This window comes from Hyla sarda, chromosome 1, assembly GCF_029499605.1.
Source record: "Hyla sarda isolate aHylSar1 chromosome 1, aHylSar1.hap1, whole genome shotgun sequence".
NCBI lineage: Eukaryota > Metazoa > Chordata > Amphibia > Anura > Hylidae > Hyla > Hyla sarda.
The window spans coordinates 88,511,843-88,528,143 of NC_079189.1; the positions used below are offsets into that span (position 1 = coordinate 88,511,843).

The 16,301-nt window shown below is 43.8% G+C and overlaps 1 protein-coding gene across 3 annotated transcripts in view; it reads right to left on the minus strand.

The window, feature by feature from the left end:
* Positions 1 to 16,301, minus strand: part of GABRA2 (gamma-aminobutyric acid type A receptor subunit alpha2) — a 204,027-nt gene that overhangs the window by 116,720 nt on the left and 71,006 nt on the right. The gene's annotated exons all lie outside the window — the stretch shown is intronic.

A 16,301-nucleotide genomic window follows, 5' to 3' on the forward strand; every position in this document is an offset into this window, starting at 1 on the left:
CATTTAAACTGTATAGTAATTGGTGAGAAATAACTACAACAGCGAACGTAGGCCCCTTTCACACTATAAAGTTGATCTGTTAAAAGATTCATTATAAACATCAGTTAGAAAAGCCTTAAAAACGGATGTTAAATGTCCGTTACAAAGTCCCATTCAAGTCTATAGGATTTTTTTTATTATCCGTTATGACCCATTATAGCCCGTCATGAATAACGGACGTTATTTGTAACGGAAGGAAAAACTGCACATGCACAAATTTTTCTTCCGTCACAAGAAACGGGTAAATTAATGGCCGTTATTTTTAACATTGAAGTCTATGGCAAACGGATGAGCCTTTATGTCATCCGTTTGCACCTGGTTTATAATATCTGTTATTTCTTCTGAGCATGCTCAGAAGAGGTGACATCAGCAGACTCCTGCAGTGCTGAGGGACTACTACTACTCCCATCATGGAAAAGACTTGTTTCCATGATGGGAGTAGTAATTCCCCGGCTGTGGGAGTCTGCCGGTGGCTGGGGAGGCTACATTAGTGTTTGTACTACTACCCCCATCATGGAACAGAGTCTGTTCCATGATGGGGATTGTAGTACAGGGCTGAGGGATTGATCGCACCGGGTCTCACTTCTGAGACCCCATGCGATCAGAAGTTATAAAGCAGGGGAGCGGGCGGCATAGTCCGCAACCCTGCGATGTATTGTGTGTTTTTACTTTCATTTTTAAATTCCCCGCCTGGAGCCCTGAATGGCCAGTACCAAGGAGCCATTCAGGGCTTCCAGCGGGGTTTTTAAAATGGCAGCGGGAGCCATATGTATATTAAAAGAGCTGTGGGGGGGGGGGCAAGATATATAGCGCTGCAGGGGGGGGCAGACATATAGCCTATATATCTAGCCCCCCAGCGCATTTATAATATGCCCACAACAGTGCATTAATAAAGATATGACTCCCACCGTCGCATATATATATATATATATATATATATATATATATATATATATATATACCCCCCGCCGGCACATTTATATAATGTGCCCCCCGCTGCTGGCCCGATGCACTGCTGATAGAAATACTTTTCACATATAGCGCTGCAGTGGCATAATATGCGTTGTGGGGGGCACATTATAAATGGGACGGGGGGGTAAACGGCAGGGGGTATATATTTATAAATGCGCCGGCAGGGGGTATATAATTATAAGTGCGTCGGCGGGGATCATATCTTTATTAATGTGCTGCGGGGGGCATATTATAAATGCGCTATGTGTCTGCCCCCCTGCAGCTCTTTATATCTTGCCCACCACAGCGCTTTTAATAAACATATGGCCCCCGCTGCCAATCACAATATTCATTTTAAAAACCCTGCGGAGAGCCCTGAATGGCTCCTTGGTACCGGCCATTCAGGGCTCCCTGCGGGAGATTTAAAAATGAAAGTAAGAACACACGATACATCGCAGAGGAGTGGATCATGCCGACAGCTCCCCTGCTTAATAACTTCTGATCACATGGGGTCTCAGAAGTGAGACCCAGTGCTATCAATCCATCAGCCCCTGTACTACAACCCCCATCATGGAACAGAGTCTGTTCCATGATGGGGGTAGTAGTAGAAACACTAATGTAGCCTCCCCAGCCACCGTCAGGGAATTACAACTCCAATCATGGAAACAAGTCTTTTCCATGATGGGAGTAGAAGTAGTCTCGGCTGTGGGAGTCTGTAGGCAGAGGTGTTAAAATGGCCATACATGAAGAATGTTATAACGGGTCTCGGATGAATATGTCCGTTATTTTCATGGACACTATTCATCCGTTAGCACCCGTTATTTCATCCGTTATTATACATCCATTTTAACACAGAAAACGGATGTTTACTAACGGATGAATACTCATAGTGTGACAGGAGCCTTAGCAAGACATATACCACAGGCACAAGCAAACCATAAAAAAATGTCCAGTAAATCAGAAGAATATTAAGCTGAATATCAATTATCATTCAAGAAGTAAACTGTGTAAAAAAAAGCTCATCTTATGAAAAACATGCCATACTTGAAACGCTGCACAGACCTTTTATTGATGTCCTATCCTTAAAGGGGTACTACACTGAAAATATTGTATCCCCTATCCAAAAGATAGGGGATAAGATGTTGGGGACCCCCGTGATCTCTGGGCTTGCTGCATGCTCCATTCATGTCTATGGGAGGGGGTATGACGGCTAGTACATAACTGTCATGCCTTCTCCCATAGATGTGAATGGAGGGGGCGTGGCAGCTGGCATCGCCAGTCATTGGGAACGGAGCACTGTTCGCTCCGTGCACCGAATGACAGGGGTGCCGCGTCTGAGATCGCAGGAGTCCTCAGTGGCAGGATCCCCGCGATCTAAAAACTTATCCCATATGCTTTGGGGATAGGGGATAGGGGAGTACCGCTTTACAGTCCCTATACACTCTTGGCCAAAGTCTGTCGAGCCCAATATCTTTGTCAGGACCAGCTGTTTAAAGTGTATGGGTGCCTCCTAACTCTTCTGTGACAGATTATGATAGGGAGAAAAGGATCAGGAGCTGTCTAGCAGCAGCCTGCCCCCTCTTTCTCTATGGAGAACACATGCACAAGATAGCTGGAGAGATGGAGCTGTCACCCAAATAATTGTCAGTCATTGAAGGCTTATGCCCACCTTTTAGGACATGCCACAATACCAGAGCAGCAGAACTTGTGGCATCTCTGCTGATTGGCTGACTAAAGGGCTGGTGCTTTGGTTTAATGGGAAAAGCTGCAGTACTAGGAAAAGATGCTACCAAATGTACAGAAAAGCCACAGCGCTCAGAACAGCACAGGGGCACCTTCAACTAACTGAGTGGCAGGGTTGTTCGGATAAGAAACCCCTAAACACATCCCCCCCCCCCCCCCCCCACACACACACACACACACATGCACAAACCAATAATGGAACCTTTAAGATTTCACATATACAATTTTGCTCTGAAATGCACTTTGGGTTGATACACAAAAAGTCACTTTTTCTAGTTTTGCTATTATCCTTTATTGAGAAATATAGTAGTTTGTCATTTAATCATATACCAGCATGAAATAGAACCCAATAGTCTAAACAGTTACACGTTTATGGTCTGACATTCCTGCAGATGGTCAATATATATTATGCTTTATTTAGCAGTCTCGACATCTCCTGAGAAGGCATGGGGTGAAGTTACAGTGCCATGTAGTTATGCTTTCCTTCTCCCACCCACTCAGGCTTTGCACAAGATACCTGGCACTTATGTCAAGTCTAAGAAAAGTTATGTACAGTTACCAGGTACTGGAGAGGGCTAATAGGCTTTAAAGGGGTACTCCGGTGGAAAACAAATTTTATAAAAATCAATTGGTGCCAGAAAGTTAAAGAGATTTGCAGATTACTTCTATTTAAAAACTTAATCCTTCCAGTACTTGTCAGCTGCTGTATGCTCCACAGGAAGTTGTACTTCTTTATGGAATTATTTTCTGCCTGACCACAGTACTCTCTGCTGACACCTCTGTCGGTATAAGGAACCTGGTAGCAAACCTTTCCTGCTCTGGACAATTCCTGATGGACAGAAGTGTCAGCAGAGAGCACTGTATTCAGACTTCCTGTGGAGCATACAACAGCTAATAAGTACTGGAAGGATTAAGATTTTTATATAGAAGTAATTTACAAATCTATTTAACTTTCTGGCACCAGTTGATTTGATAACATTTTTTTCCTTTAAGATAAATGATCACGTATAGTAGTGGCTTTACACTTCTTACATGTATTTACTACCTTCAGACAGTTCATCTCTTGAAAAAACTAAAACAAATGATGATGTAAAATGTTGTTAATATATAAAGCACTGTAAAGGCTGAGAACACGGCTACAATATCTAGCGTACTCTCGTGTGATATGGGTTGTCATGGACGTCACGATATGACGCGCTCACAAGTCGGGTCACATGGGTATTATTCGGGCATCTGATTGGGTACACTGGTATATAAACATAGTCAGTCTTTAACCTAAGGACACGCCCCGGAAGAAGCCTATCTTGGTGAAACGTCGGCCCACGGCGGTCTGGTCTTACACTCTCTCACCCTCTCCACTAGGTAATTTATTGCTTATACTTCATTTACGTCCTGTTGGGTTCTCAGTTTCAGCCTGCATATATATTTTTTTTTTACGGGTGAAATCCACTTCGTTTCTATGCACCTTATCATGGGGCTATTACTCAGGACTTAACCTCTTCCTGGCTTACTGATTTATTTACTCTGGGCATTTTGTTGTATTTCCCCATTACTTACTTATCTCTGTACTTGTGGCAATGTACACATGAATCTGATGTACAATGACCAGATCCCCCCCTTCCTGCCCTTGTGGATTTGGAGTTGTATCTCTCATTTTATGTGCTTTTAAGTGTTTGTCTTATTTTTGTGCATTTTGTACTAATAAAGCTTAATGAGTCTTTGATACTTTGGTCTACATACACTTTTCTTTTTTGAATTAGTTAATATATAAAGCAGCAAAGACAGCAAATAATGGATTTCTAAATGTGAGTGTCTAATGTGGAAACTAATAGACTGGATTGGAAAAAGCCTTTAGCTATCTGTCAAACCTAAGTAGATCTATGTAAATGAGTGAGGAGGTCAATACATGAGTATCTTTAAAGTAGATGTAGTGCCGAGTGCTGACTGATGACCAAAATCCCCCCTCCCCTCCCCATTTATTGTTTAGTGGGTATGGGAACAAGAATATTTCAAAATAAATAAAAAAAATAATACGAAATGTCTTATTTAAAACAATCGTATTAAGCCTTTTGACATTTTTTTTTCTTTTCTTTTTTCTGGATTTAATTTCAACAGGCAAAGGTTTTACAGCTGAAAAAAATTTAGGTATGGGATTCAAATAAACTAAAGCCGCCATATATTTTACATAACTAGTTTGACCAACAGCTCTCTTTCCCAATCCCATGGCATGCTATGATTAAAGTCTTCTGGCTAAACCGTGTAGGAGGTTTTCATAGTTTTGCGTAGGAGGAATTTGATAGTCTGTACCACCAAGTACATTTTACTCTAAAATAATAATGGAAATAATAATAATTTGTTGGAGAAATACAAGAAATTTTCCTTAGTTTGGGGCTACCAGGGTAGCAGCCAGAGTCCATGCACCAGACTAGACTTACCTAGAAATCATCTCTAGGGGCAGTGAGCTAATCTTGTGCACACACCTAGAATGTAATGTTAAGTTTATTTACCCTGAAAATAAATTAATGCTCAGATTTGCATGTATTTTGGATGGGAAGAGGGTGGTAAACTGCTGCCAGACTCTGGTGGTGATTTGTCTATTGGCTTTCAACTGACACCTGCTGTTGGGGCAGATTTAGAAGGTCACCGTCTATCAATTGTCAACTATAAATTGTCAGATCGGTGGGGTTTTGGCCTCCCTTTCCTTCAGCTGCTTGGCTTCTAATAGAAGGACTTTGCATAGAGCTGTGTTCATATATATTCCCTGTTGCTCCATTTAAAGTCTATGGCATAGCCATGCACAGAGGCTAGGTGATCAATACCTCTGGTTAGAATGCCCCTTTAAAATCTATCATATACTTGCATCATTTTTTTTATTTAGAATAATTGGGATCATTCATAATTTGTCTGTGAATGACATATGTGTAAAGGTGTACAGTACATGGCTTATGTAATTCACAATGTCTTGATGCAGTTAGGTAAATCATCTATTTTTACTGCCTTGCTGAGTTGTATCAAAAATCTACAAAGCCACAGATGACTTAGCTGACCAAGTAAGCAATCTTTAGATATTGATCCAGCCTTCAGTGTTCCATATGAATTCCAATAACTTAACCCAGTGCCGTTGTCCAGTTTCCATTCCTACAGCACGATAGAAAGTATACTTACAGAACGTACTTGAGTTTACTGCCTCATGTTACGTAGAAAAGATTTATGCATTCTCAACCATATTGTCAATAGCATACTGTATGCCTCTTAGTGGCGGTAAATATTTACCAAGTCCCTCCACTGTGTATTCATGTACATTGAGGACGTGTTAATGTATTCAAATGTATTCAAAGCTTCTTTTATCTGAGAAGGTCTGACGGGCCCTCATAAATTTCAATAATTTACAGATACTCCGCCTGAATAAATTTATATGTTTTAATATTTACTGATCCCTTTAAAGCTATTTTAAGATAAAATTACCTCCGGGATGAATCCCAATTTCTGAATAGTTTCCATTAGTCACAGGCTAAGGGCCAGCAGACAATATGAAAACCTGCAAAACGCATTGACCTATACTTTTTTGATTGGCTTCATACTTCTTTTTATGGTGGTATAATATGCAAGTAGATAGTGTAACTTCTAGACAGCACAGGCATCCACTACAAAGAATATTAGTTTAACCATTTTTCATTTGGTTCTCCAGAGGACAGATGATAAAACTGATGCGTGATTCAGATTTACAGTCATTTCAGCACTGAAATCAGATAACCTCATTAGACCACAAAGTACATGGAACACACAATCTATTTTCATGGCACTGTTTTAGAGTTACAGTGGACAGAAGTCAATTGGGCTTAAAAAGGTTGTCAATCTTGTTTGAGAAGGTCCCCAGGAAAATTGCTGGTCTTCTAGAGAATTGTTCCAGTTACCGATCCCACCTTACCATAGCTATATGCCTTAATAGGTTAATTGTATTTCAAAGGGTTGTCTTATTATTTTCTAATCACTAATAAGCTTAAATTTTGTGGGTCCAGAAGATTATACTTGTATTGTTATAGAGGAAATGTACCGGTAGTAAATAAATGTGCGACTTTGTAATACATGGTGCTGTAGAGTTCTCTGAAGTAAAAGGAGCACTTTGCAAAAGACACACAAAAGTCTTAATAGAGCTTATGGATTTGGGTTGGGGTCCTGATGAGGTGAAAAAAAAACTTTACCCCTTCCATGGAATTAAATACAGTGACAAAATGTTTAAATATATTAAGATTTATAAGGGTGGTTCAGGGATAAAATGTTTTATAAGGGGTAAATGAAGGTTGCTCACATGCTCAAGCCTTCACTATTGTTGTTCTGATGGTGCCCAGGTCCCCACTGATCTACACTACCTGGTCCCTATTTTAACATGCAAGAAATACCTGCTTAGCCACTCAAAGTAGAAACAACAAAGATACCCTTATTAGGGAAAGGTAGCTAAAACCAAAAACCATGTGCCTCTAATGCACTATTATACCTATATAACCCTAATAAAACATCACTTTTAATATACGATTAAGAACTAAAGTTATATTAAAATCACCTATATTGCTACAGAATCACAAATATATGCATATAGTATCAATGTTTATGAACATGGGGCGTACAGTACGTCCCATATACAGCATTTGCTTGTCACACTGTATGAATAGATGTCAAAGGTATATTAGCCCAAGGCTGCAGTCCAAAGATTACTATTGCTGTGGCAACAATAAAATGTTAGAACCCTAACAGACATAGCCCCCTAACTAGTTTCACTCTAAGCAAGCTTCATCAGAGGTACAGGCTGTTAGTGACTTAGCTAGTCACTAGCCTGTACCTCTGATGAAGCTCGCATAGAGTGAAACTAGTTAAGGGGCTGTGTCTGATAGGGTTTTAACAAAAGCTGTGCACAGGAAAAGTTGACTAGTTGCCCCTAGCAACCAATCAGATTGCTCCTTTCATGTTTTTGAAAAGGCTCCTGAAAAATAAAAGAAGCAATCTGATCTGTTTGACTTTTCCTCTGCACAGGTTCTGATAAACCTCCCCTATGTATTTTCAAATACAAATTTTGAGTTTAGATATCACCTGATAATTCCGTAAGGGTTAGATCACCAAAGTGCCTTCACCTGTTGCAAAACGACAACTCTTCGGCTGTCCAGGCATGCTGCTAGGAATTGTAGTTTTGCAACAGCTTGAGGAACAGTGTTTGGGAAACACTCCGATTAGTGCTGCAAGATTTGGGGGAAATGTGTGATTGCGATTATGGAGGTAAATACTGAGATTTCGATATGCGATTATGATATAATTAACAAATGGTGAAATCCCCCCTATTTAATGTTGAATCCCCTCACTTCACATAGCCATTGGCATGCCACACTAGGTGATGCAGCAGGCTGGACCACCACATCGGAGCCACGGTTCTCCCAGGCCGCTTTATGGTGACGCTGTATATGTTGATGCAGGGCCGTGGTGCCAACATTGGGACCCTGGCCATGCTTCACCTTCTGCCGACACATCTTGCATGTGGCCAGGTTAACATCCTCCTGATGCTTGATGAAAAACTGCCACACCGCCGAGTAGCTGATTTTCCCCCTAACAGTCTGCACTGATTGACTGCCGCTGTCTCCAGGAACCCCTGTTCTTCTACCTCCTGGGAAGGTAGGCTGCCGCAAAGCACTCCTGCCACCATGCTGACTGCCGACCATGCTACCACCTTGCTGGCTCAGCTGCCTCAACAGTGTCTGCTTCAGGAGCCTGAACGCTCGATACACCGCCTCCCATGCCACTCTCCTCATCACTTCTTGCCCACGACTTTACTCTAGCAGATCGTCCTCACAAAATAGTGGAGATGAACCCACAGCATAAGATACATCTGTGGAGGAGGGAACAGCATAGGACAGAGGCAATGGGAGGACAGGGACTGCACCCAGGCCATGCCAACTGAGGGTTGTGTCTGAGGAACCCACCAACTGTTGACTGGGGGTGTCAGATGTTACTTGTGATGAAGTGGATGACCGTGTTAACCAATCCATAACGACAGATGGGTTGCTGGCCGAGACACGACCACTAGCATATACCAGGAGCTCAGGCCTCTCGCTGTGACTCCTGCTGCCACTCGCCCCTAGTCTGCTGCGACCTCTGCCTGATGAATTTAGCCCTCTGCCACTCCTCTGTGCCCATCCTGGCACTTCTCTGCCTGACATACTTCGTGTGTATATGAGAGGAGTACAATGCGCTTCAGTACGCTTAAAACAGTATTTGTCTACAACACCAGCAGGTGTGTACTTTTGGATGGCCGTTCACAGTATCTAGGCCCTTAAGACTTTAATAGGAACAAAATGGTACACCACTTAGATGTACGTATGTGTTATGCACTTATGAGGGGAGGACAATGCTCTCCAGTACGCTTAAAACAGTATTTGTCTACAACACCAGCAGGTGTGTACTTTTGGCCTTTCACAGTATCTAAGCCCTTAAGACTTTTAACAGGAACAAAATGGTACACCACTTGTACGCACCAGTTAAACTTAATAGAGGACAATACGCTTTTAGTGCTCTTCTCACCCTAGCTGGCTGGCTACTATTAGCTTTTCAGTTGTTGTACACACGAGTGCTGCAGCCCACAGTCGCTGTGTAATACACCCAAAATTCTCAATCTCACTCCCTTCCCTATCAGTGCTTCTAGGCTGGATTTGGGCTTGAGGTGAATTGCTGCTGTAAAAAAGCTTTTCTGTGCAACACACACTGCTCTCTGTCCCTCTCTCTCTGCAATAGACCGCTGATGTGACTGGGAGGTGAATCAATGCTGTAAAATTGCTTTTCTGTGCAACACACACTGATGTCTGTCCCTCTCTCTGTAATAGAACGCTGATGTGATTGGCCACAAGATGGTTGCCGATTATATAAGGCTGTGACATCACAGGGGTGGCTGGCTGCTGATAGGCTGCATGTTGCATGTGATTCAGGGTCATCCCACTGACGATTGTTCCCGCCTTCCCCGGACTCCTTGCCCCATGTCCTCACATGTGGATCCGCCATTTTAGATGCCCTGGAGCCTGGACAGCACTAAATGGAGTTTAATTAAATGATTTGCGCGATCGAATTGTGGCAATATTTGCATTTGTTATGAATAAAATTTTTCCAGAAATTCATAACGAATTCGGATTCGTCAGATTTGATTCACTCATCCCTAGACCTCACTCATTTTACCACAAATTCTGGCGGGAAAAAAAAACCATAAAAAAAATAAACAATTTGGGTTATACGTTTTGTGTGCCACAATTTGCGACCAAAAAAAACAATACTCTCCATTTTACAAGAAAAACCCGAAAAGGGAGCATGTCCACGGGAGAAAGGAAGCGTGATGCCACAAAATGGGCGTGTCCCAGACAATCTTAAAAAATTCCAACATACTGTAATTATTAATGTTCCCAAATTTGGATTTGAGCTTGAAAAACCTGACAGTACGAGCATGTGTAAAAAAAAAGCAAAACGCAGGGAAGAGTGCAAAACGTAAGGAAACCTTAGAAAATACCCTAGGAAAATACCTGTCGGGAATTAAAACCCACAAAGAAAACTCCACTCTTAGCAAATCAACCCCATTATCTATATTCTGCAGGTTCATACAATTACAATTATGTCCATTTTTTTATAGTTTCTGTTTTAATTTACTACCTAAAAATAATCTTTTTGTAAAAAATATAATATCCTCTTCTGATCCCTATTACTTTCTTATTTTCCCAAATATGTGTCACGCCGAGCGCTCCGGGTCCCGCTGCCTCCCCGGAGCGCTCACGGCGTGCTTCTGTCTGCAGCGCTCCGGTCGGCATTGCTGACCGCGAGCACTGCTCCCTGGTCCCCGGAGGGAACGCGATCCGAGGCATGGCTCGTGCCCGCCCTCGGATCATGCCCCATGTCACTCACCTCTCGCCCCGTCTGCTTCCTCCCGGAACGCGCGGCCCCGCTCCCTAAGGCGCGCGCGCACCGGCTTGCTACAATTTAAAGGGCCAGTGCACCACTAATTGGTGCCTGGCCCAATCACTCCCTAACATATAAAAACCCACTTCCTCTTCCTCACCTTGCCGGATCTTGTTGCCTGCCCTGACCTTCTGCTACGTCTGACCTCGCCTCTGTCTAGTTCTTGTGGGCCGCGCCAGTCTCAGCTGCCAGAGAGGTCGAGTCGCTACTGGGGAACACGACCTGTTAGTTACTGCCGCAGCAAGTCCATCCTGCTTTGCAGCGGGCTCTGGTGAACACCAGTAACTGCTTAGAACCGATTCCCCAGTACGGCCCGCGTCATCGCCTCTCTGGCACAGAGGATCCACCTCCAGTGCCTTCACCACCCGCTAGTCCGGACCCTGACAGTAGATCCGGCCATGGATCCCGCTGAGGTGCCGCTGCCAAGCCTCGCTGATCTCTCCTCAGTGGTTGCCCAGCAGTCCCAACAGATTGCTCAACAAGGAAAACAGCTGTCGCAGTTGACCGCCATGATGCAACAGCTTCTGCCTCCACAGCCTCAACCGCCAGCTCCAGCATCTCCTCCTCTCCGAGCCGCTGCTACTTCTGCTAGAGTCCGCCTGTCTCTCCCAGATAAGTTTTACGGGGACTCTAAAAAGTGCAGGGGATTCCTGTCCCAATGTTCCCTGCATTTAGAGATGTTATCGGAGCAATTCCCCACCGAACGGTCTAAGGTGGCGTTCGTCATCAGTTTACTTTCTGGGAAGGCCTTGGCCTTGGCCACGCCGCTCTGGGACCGCAACGATCCTGCCATTGCCTCCGTCCAGTCCTTCTTTTCTGAAGTCCGCACTGTCTTTGAGGAACCTGCCCGTGCCTCATCCGATGAAACTGCCTTGCTGAACCTTGTCCAAGGAGACTCTACTGTGGGCGATTACGCCATACAATTCCGTACTTTGGCCTCTGAGTTGGCCTGGAACAATGAGGCTCTCTGCGCGACCTTTAAAAAAGGTTTATCCAGCCATATGAAGGATTGTCTGGCCGCACGAGAGATACCCTCCCCCTGACTGAACTCATCCACCTGGCTACCCGCATTGATATGCGCTACATTGAGAGACGTCAGGAGCTCCGCCAGGAGAAAAATCTCGTTCGCACCAGGTGATACTCACGCCTGGCTCCTCTCTTCCAGCATCCTTTGCAGTCTGTTACTGTGCCTCCCGCTGAGGAGGCCATGCAAGTGGACCGGTCTTGCCTGACCCATCAAGAGAGGACTCGCCGGAGGAACGAGAACTTATGCCTATACTGTGCGAGCTCTGAACATTTCCTAAAGGATTGTCCTCTTCGTCCTTAGCGTCAGGGAAACGCTCGCAACTAGTGAACGTGGGAGAGGCGTCACTGGGTGTAAATTCCTCCTCTCCACGCCTGACTATTCCAGTGTGGATTTCTCCAGCTGATAAAGCCTCCTTCTCTGCGGAGGCATTCTTGGACTCTGGTTCAGCAGGAAACTTCATTAAAGCCTCCTTCATCAACCGGTTTAACATCCCTGTTATCCATCTCGTCAAGCCCTTCTTCATTTCCTTAGTTAACGGAGAACAACTGAATTCCACCGTGCGTTACCACACGGCCCCAGTACGCATGACCGTGGGGGTTCTTCATCAAGAAATGATTGAGTTCTTTGTCCTGCCTAACTGCACCTCTGACATCCTTCTTGGCTTACCCTGGCTCCAGCGGCATTCTCCTACCCTCGACTGGACCACTGGGGACATTAAATCCTGGGGCTCTTCCTGCCACACACGCTGCCTTAAGTCGCTACCCACCAGCCAAGTCTCCATTGCTTCTCCATTGCTCGGCCTTCCAAAGGCCTATCAAGACTTTTCTGACGTATTTTGCAAGAAACAGGCAGAGGTCTTACCACCACATAGGCCCTACGACTGCCCTATAAACTTGCTCCCTGGGACCAAACCGCCCCGTGGCTGGATTTACCCTCTCTCCGCTCCAGAAACTGAGGCCATGACGGAGTATATTCAGGAGAATCTCAAAAAAGGTTTCATCAGGAAGTCTTCTTCTCCTGCTGGAGCAGGATTCTTCTTTGTTGCCAAGAAGGATGGGTCTCTACGCCCTTGTATTGACTACCGCGGCCTCAATAAGATCACTATAAAGAACCGCTACCCTCTGCCTCTCATCCCGGAACTCTTTGACCGGCTGCGCGGAGCAAAGATTTTTACTAAGCTTGACCTCAGGGGCACGTATAATCTCATCAGAATTCGTGAAGGAGATGAGTGGAAAACCGCTTTTAACACCCAAGATGGTCACTTCGAATACCTGGTCATGACATTCGGTCTTTGCCACACCCCTGCAGTCTTCCAAGACTTTGTCAATGAAATCTTCCGGGACTTGTTATATACTTGCGTGGTGGTCTATCTCGATGACATTCTAATCTTCTCCTCCAACCTAGAGGAACACCGCCTCCATGTTTGTCAAGTGCTCCAGCGCCTCCGTGTTAACCATCTCTACGCCAAGATTGAAAAATGCTTTTTTGAACGTACCTGTCTTCCTTTCCTGGGATATCTGGTCTCAGGACAAGGTCTTCAATTGGACCCCGACAAGCTCTCCGCGGTCTTGGATTGGCCACGCCCCTCCGGACTTTGCTCCGTCCAGCACTTCCTCGGATTCGCTACGGCCGCCTTAAGGCCACCTTCGAACTACGCACCACGCTGCCTGCCCTGACCTTCTGCTACGTCTGACCTCACCTCTGTCTAGTCCTTGTGTACCACGCCAGTCTCAGCTGCCAGAGAGGTCGAGTCGCTACTGGGGAACACGACCTGGTAGTTACTGCCGCAGCAAGTCCATTCTGCTTTGTGGCGGGCTCTGGTGAACACCAGTAACTGCTTACAGCCAATTCACCAGTACGGGCCACGTCATCGTCTTTCTGGCACAGAGGATCCACCTCCAGTGTCTTCACCAGTCGCTAGTCCGGACCCTGACAATATGTGGTTGTATGAGGGAATTTTTTTTGTGCCGTGATCTGTATTTTTTTATTGGCACCACTTTTGTGATGGGACTTTTTGATCCCTTTTTATTTATATTTTTCGGCTATATGAAGAGACCAAAAATTAGCAATTCTGGACTTTTTTTTTTTTTTTTATGTTTACACCATTGACCATGCAGTTTTATGAACTTTGTATTTTAATAGTTCGGGAGTTATGCATGCAGCGATACTACATATGTTTATGTTTGTTTTTGCTTATTTCATTTGAAAAATGGGGGGAAAGGGGGTGATTTAAATGTTTATTGTCAGGGGACTTTTTCAAATTTTTTCCACATTTTTTTAGTCCCCATAGGGCAGTGTTTTCCACACAGTGTGTCTCCAATTGTTGCAAAACTACAACTCCCAGCATTCCCAGACAAAGGTTGTAGGGCATGCTGGGAGTTGTAGTGTTGCAACAACATGAGACACACAGATGCAATCTTTTGATTGCAGACACTGATAAGTGCCGTGCCATAGGAGCCTATAGCAAAGCACTGATCAGTGTTATCAACGCTCTATTACTACAGATTGCTGAGGCTGCCTGCATTTTTGGAGCGCCAATCGGACGGGAAGGAGGTATGTAGGGACTCTCTGTCCATCCTCTCAGCTGATCTGGACCCTGCGGGATCGAGTGTCCTGATCATCTCCACTGAGCTACCGGCACTTGATTTTGGTCATTTTAGACACCACAATCAACTTTGATCATAACGTCTAAAGGGTTAATGCTGGGCAACACCCGGATAGGTGATGTATGGCACTCCTGAGCTTGCTTCAAAGGCCCGCCGCACACCTGCGCCATATACATATGGCAGCCAGTCATGGAAAGATTAAGTCACCTCCTCCCAGGGTTAGGCACTGCTGGGAGGGGGAGACAGTGAGACGCAGGCTGGAGGCCCTGGACCACACTGCATGGGAATTGAACATACAGCCACCACCAGAGTCTGGTGACCGACTCATCTGCCGTGTTTCATCTGCTTGTCGGCTCTCATATGGCGTGGCCCCTATAGCGTGCGGCTATACACGGTTTCTCACACATTTTTTGAAAGGGCAAAATCGTCATATCTCACTTTGCAAAAATCGTGATTCGATTACAATTGCAGTTTATTGTGCAGCCCTTACTAGGATAGATAAACAATTATAGCTCACAGAAGTAAGGTGCAAAGCACTAGGATTATACAATATTTTCAATTGAAATTGCAATAAAAAACTCCAGAAAAAAACATGAGTGGAAACCTAGCCTAAAGAACACTAACATAATACAGAAAATACCCCAGTTCAGGATTCTTCTCTATAAATGAAAGATCAAAAATTGTCTGATAAAGCTGAAGAACAACAGAGATTCCATTTGAAACATTAGACATTACTGACACTCAGTGTCTGAGTGGCCAAAAGTATGTAAGTTTGGACCTGTTTTTGTCCCCTGTACATATATGTACAATTTTGTGTGGAATAGAAAAGTTCTGCATGCACTACTTTTCTGTACCACAAAAAAATCATAAGTTGAGGTAAACATTTTTCTCCTTCTAGAAGTATATTAGTGACATATGGTGTACTATTGTGTGTTATAGTGTAATATAGTATATATTTTTTTTCCTATTTCACAGTTTTTACGTAGTTTAAACTAAACTTTCAATATATTGTTCCTTATGTAATTATAAGACACTTTGCCATTGACGTAAACATTTTAATTCTTAATGTTTAAATATTTTAATGTGATTGAAAAAACAGCCACTAGGTAGCTTTGTTCTGTTCCCTACGCAAGTCAAACAGTTAGTTTGGTCTCCTCCCGACATGGCAGGAGACCAAACTCAGGAAGTGCGTGTGGGACATGGTAAGGCACAGCTCTCGAAGGCTTTAGTGATGTCACGCCTGCTGAGGAATGCCCAATTTCTCCTGCTGGGAGCTCAGACAATGTAAGAAAGTGGAAAGGTTTGATAGACAGCTTTTTAAAGCTCTGCAATTTTTTTTAGGGCAAGAGGGGTGTTAGGAGTAGTTAGGAAATATAATCTGAGTTAGTTTCGAAAATATGGTTTGATGACAGGTACTCTTTAAACGTATTCTTTTTTTGATAATATGTTAAACAGTATGCAAACGTCTATCACAAACTAAAACGTATGCAAAATTGAGCTCAATTGCTTTTGTTTTGGTATATCAGTTTGTGGTATACCACAAATGGATGTGTGTAACATTGATGTAAACCTACCCTAACAAAAAAAGTATACATTTAGAAAGTATGTAACATTAAGCCAAATTGGTCATGTTTTTGTACATGTTTGTGTTCTATGACAATCAAACATACCAAAACAAGTCTAGTTAAGGCGTCTTTCACACTACACTAGAGGCTCCGTTACAAACAGCCATTAACCCCTTAAGGACTCAGCCCATTTTGGCCTTAAGGACTCAGACAATTTAATTTTTACGTTTTCATTTTTTCCTCCTCGCCTTCTAAAAATCATAACTCTTTTATATTTTCATCCACAGACTAGTATGAGGGCTTGTTTTTTGCGCGACCAGTTGTCCTTTGTAATGACTTAACTCATTATATCATAAAATGTATGGCGCAACCAAAAAACACTATTTTTGTGGG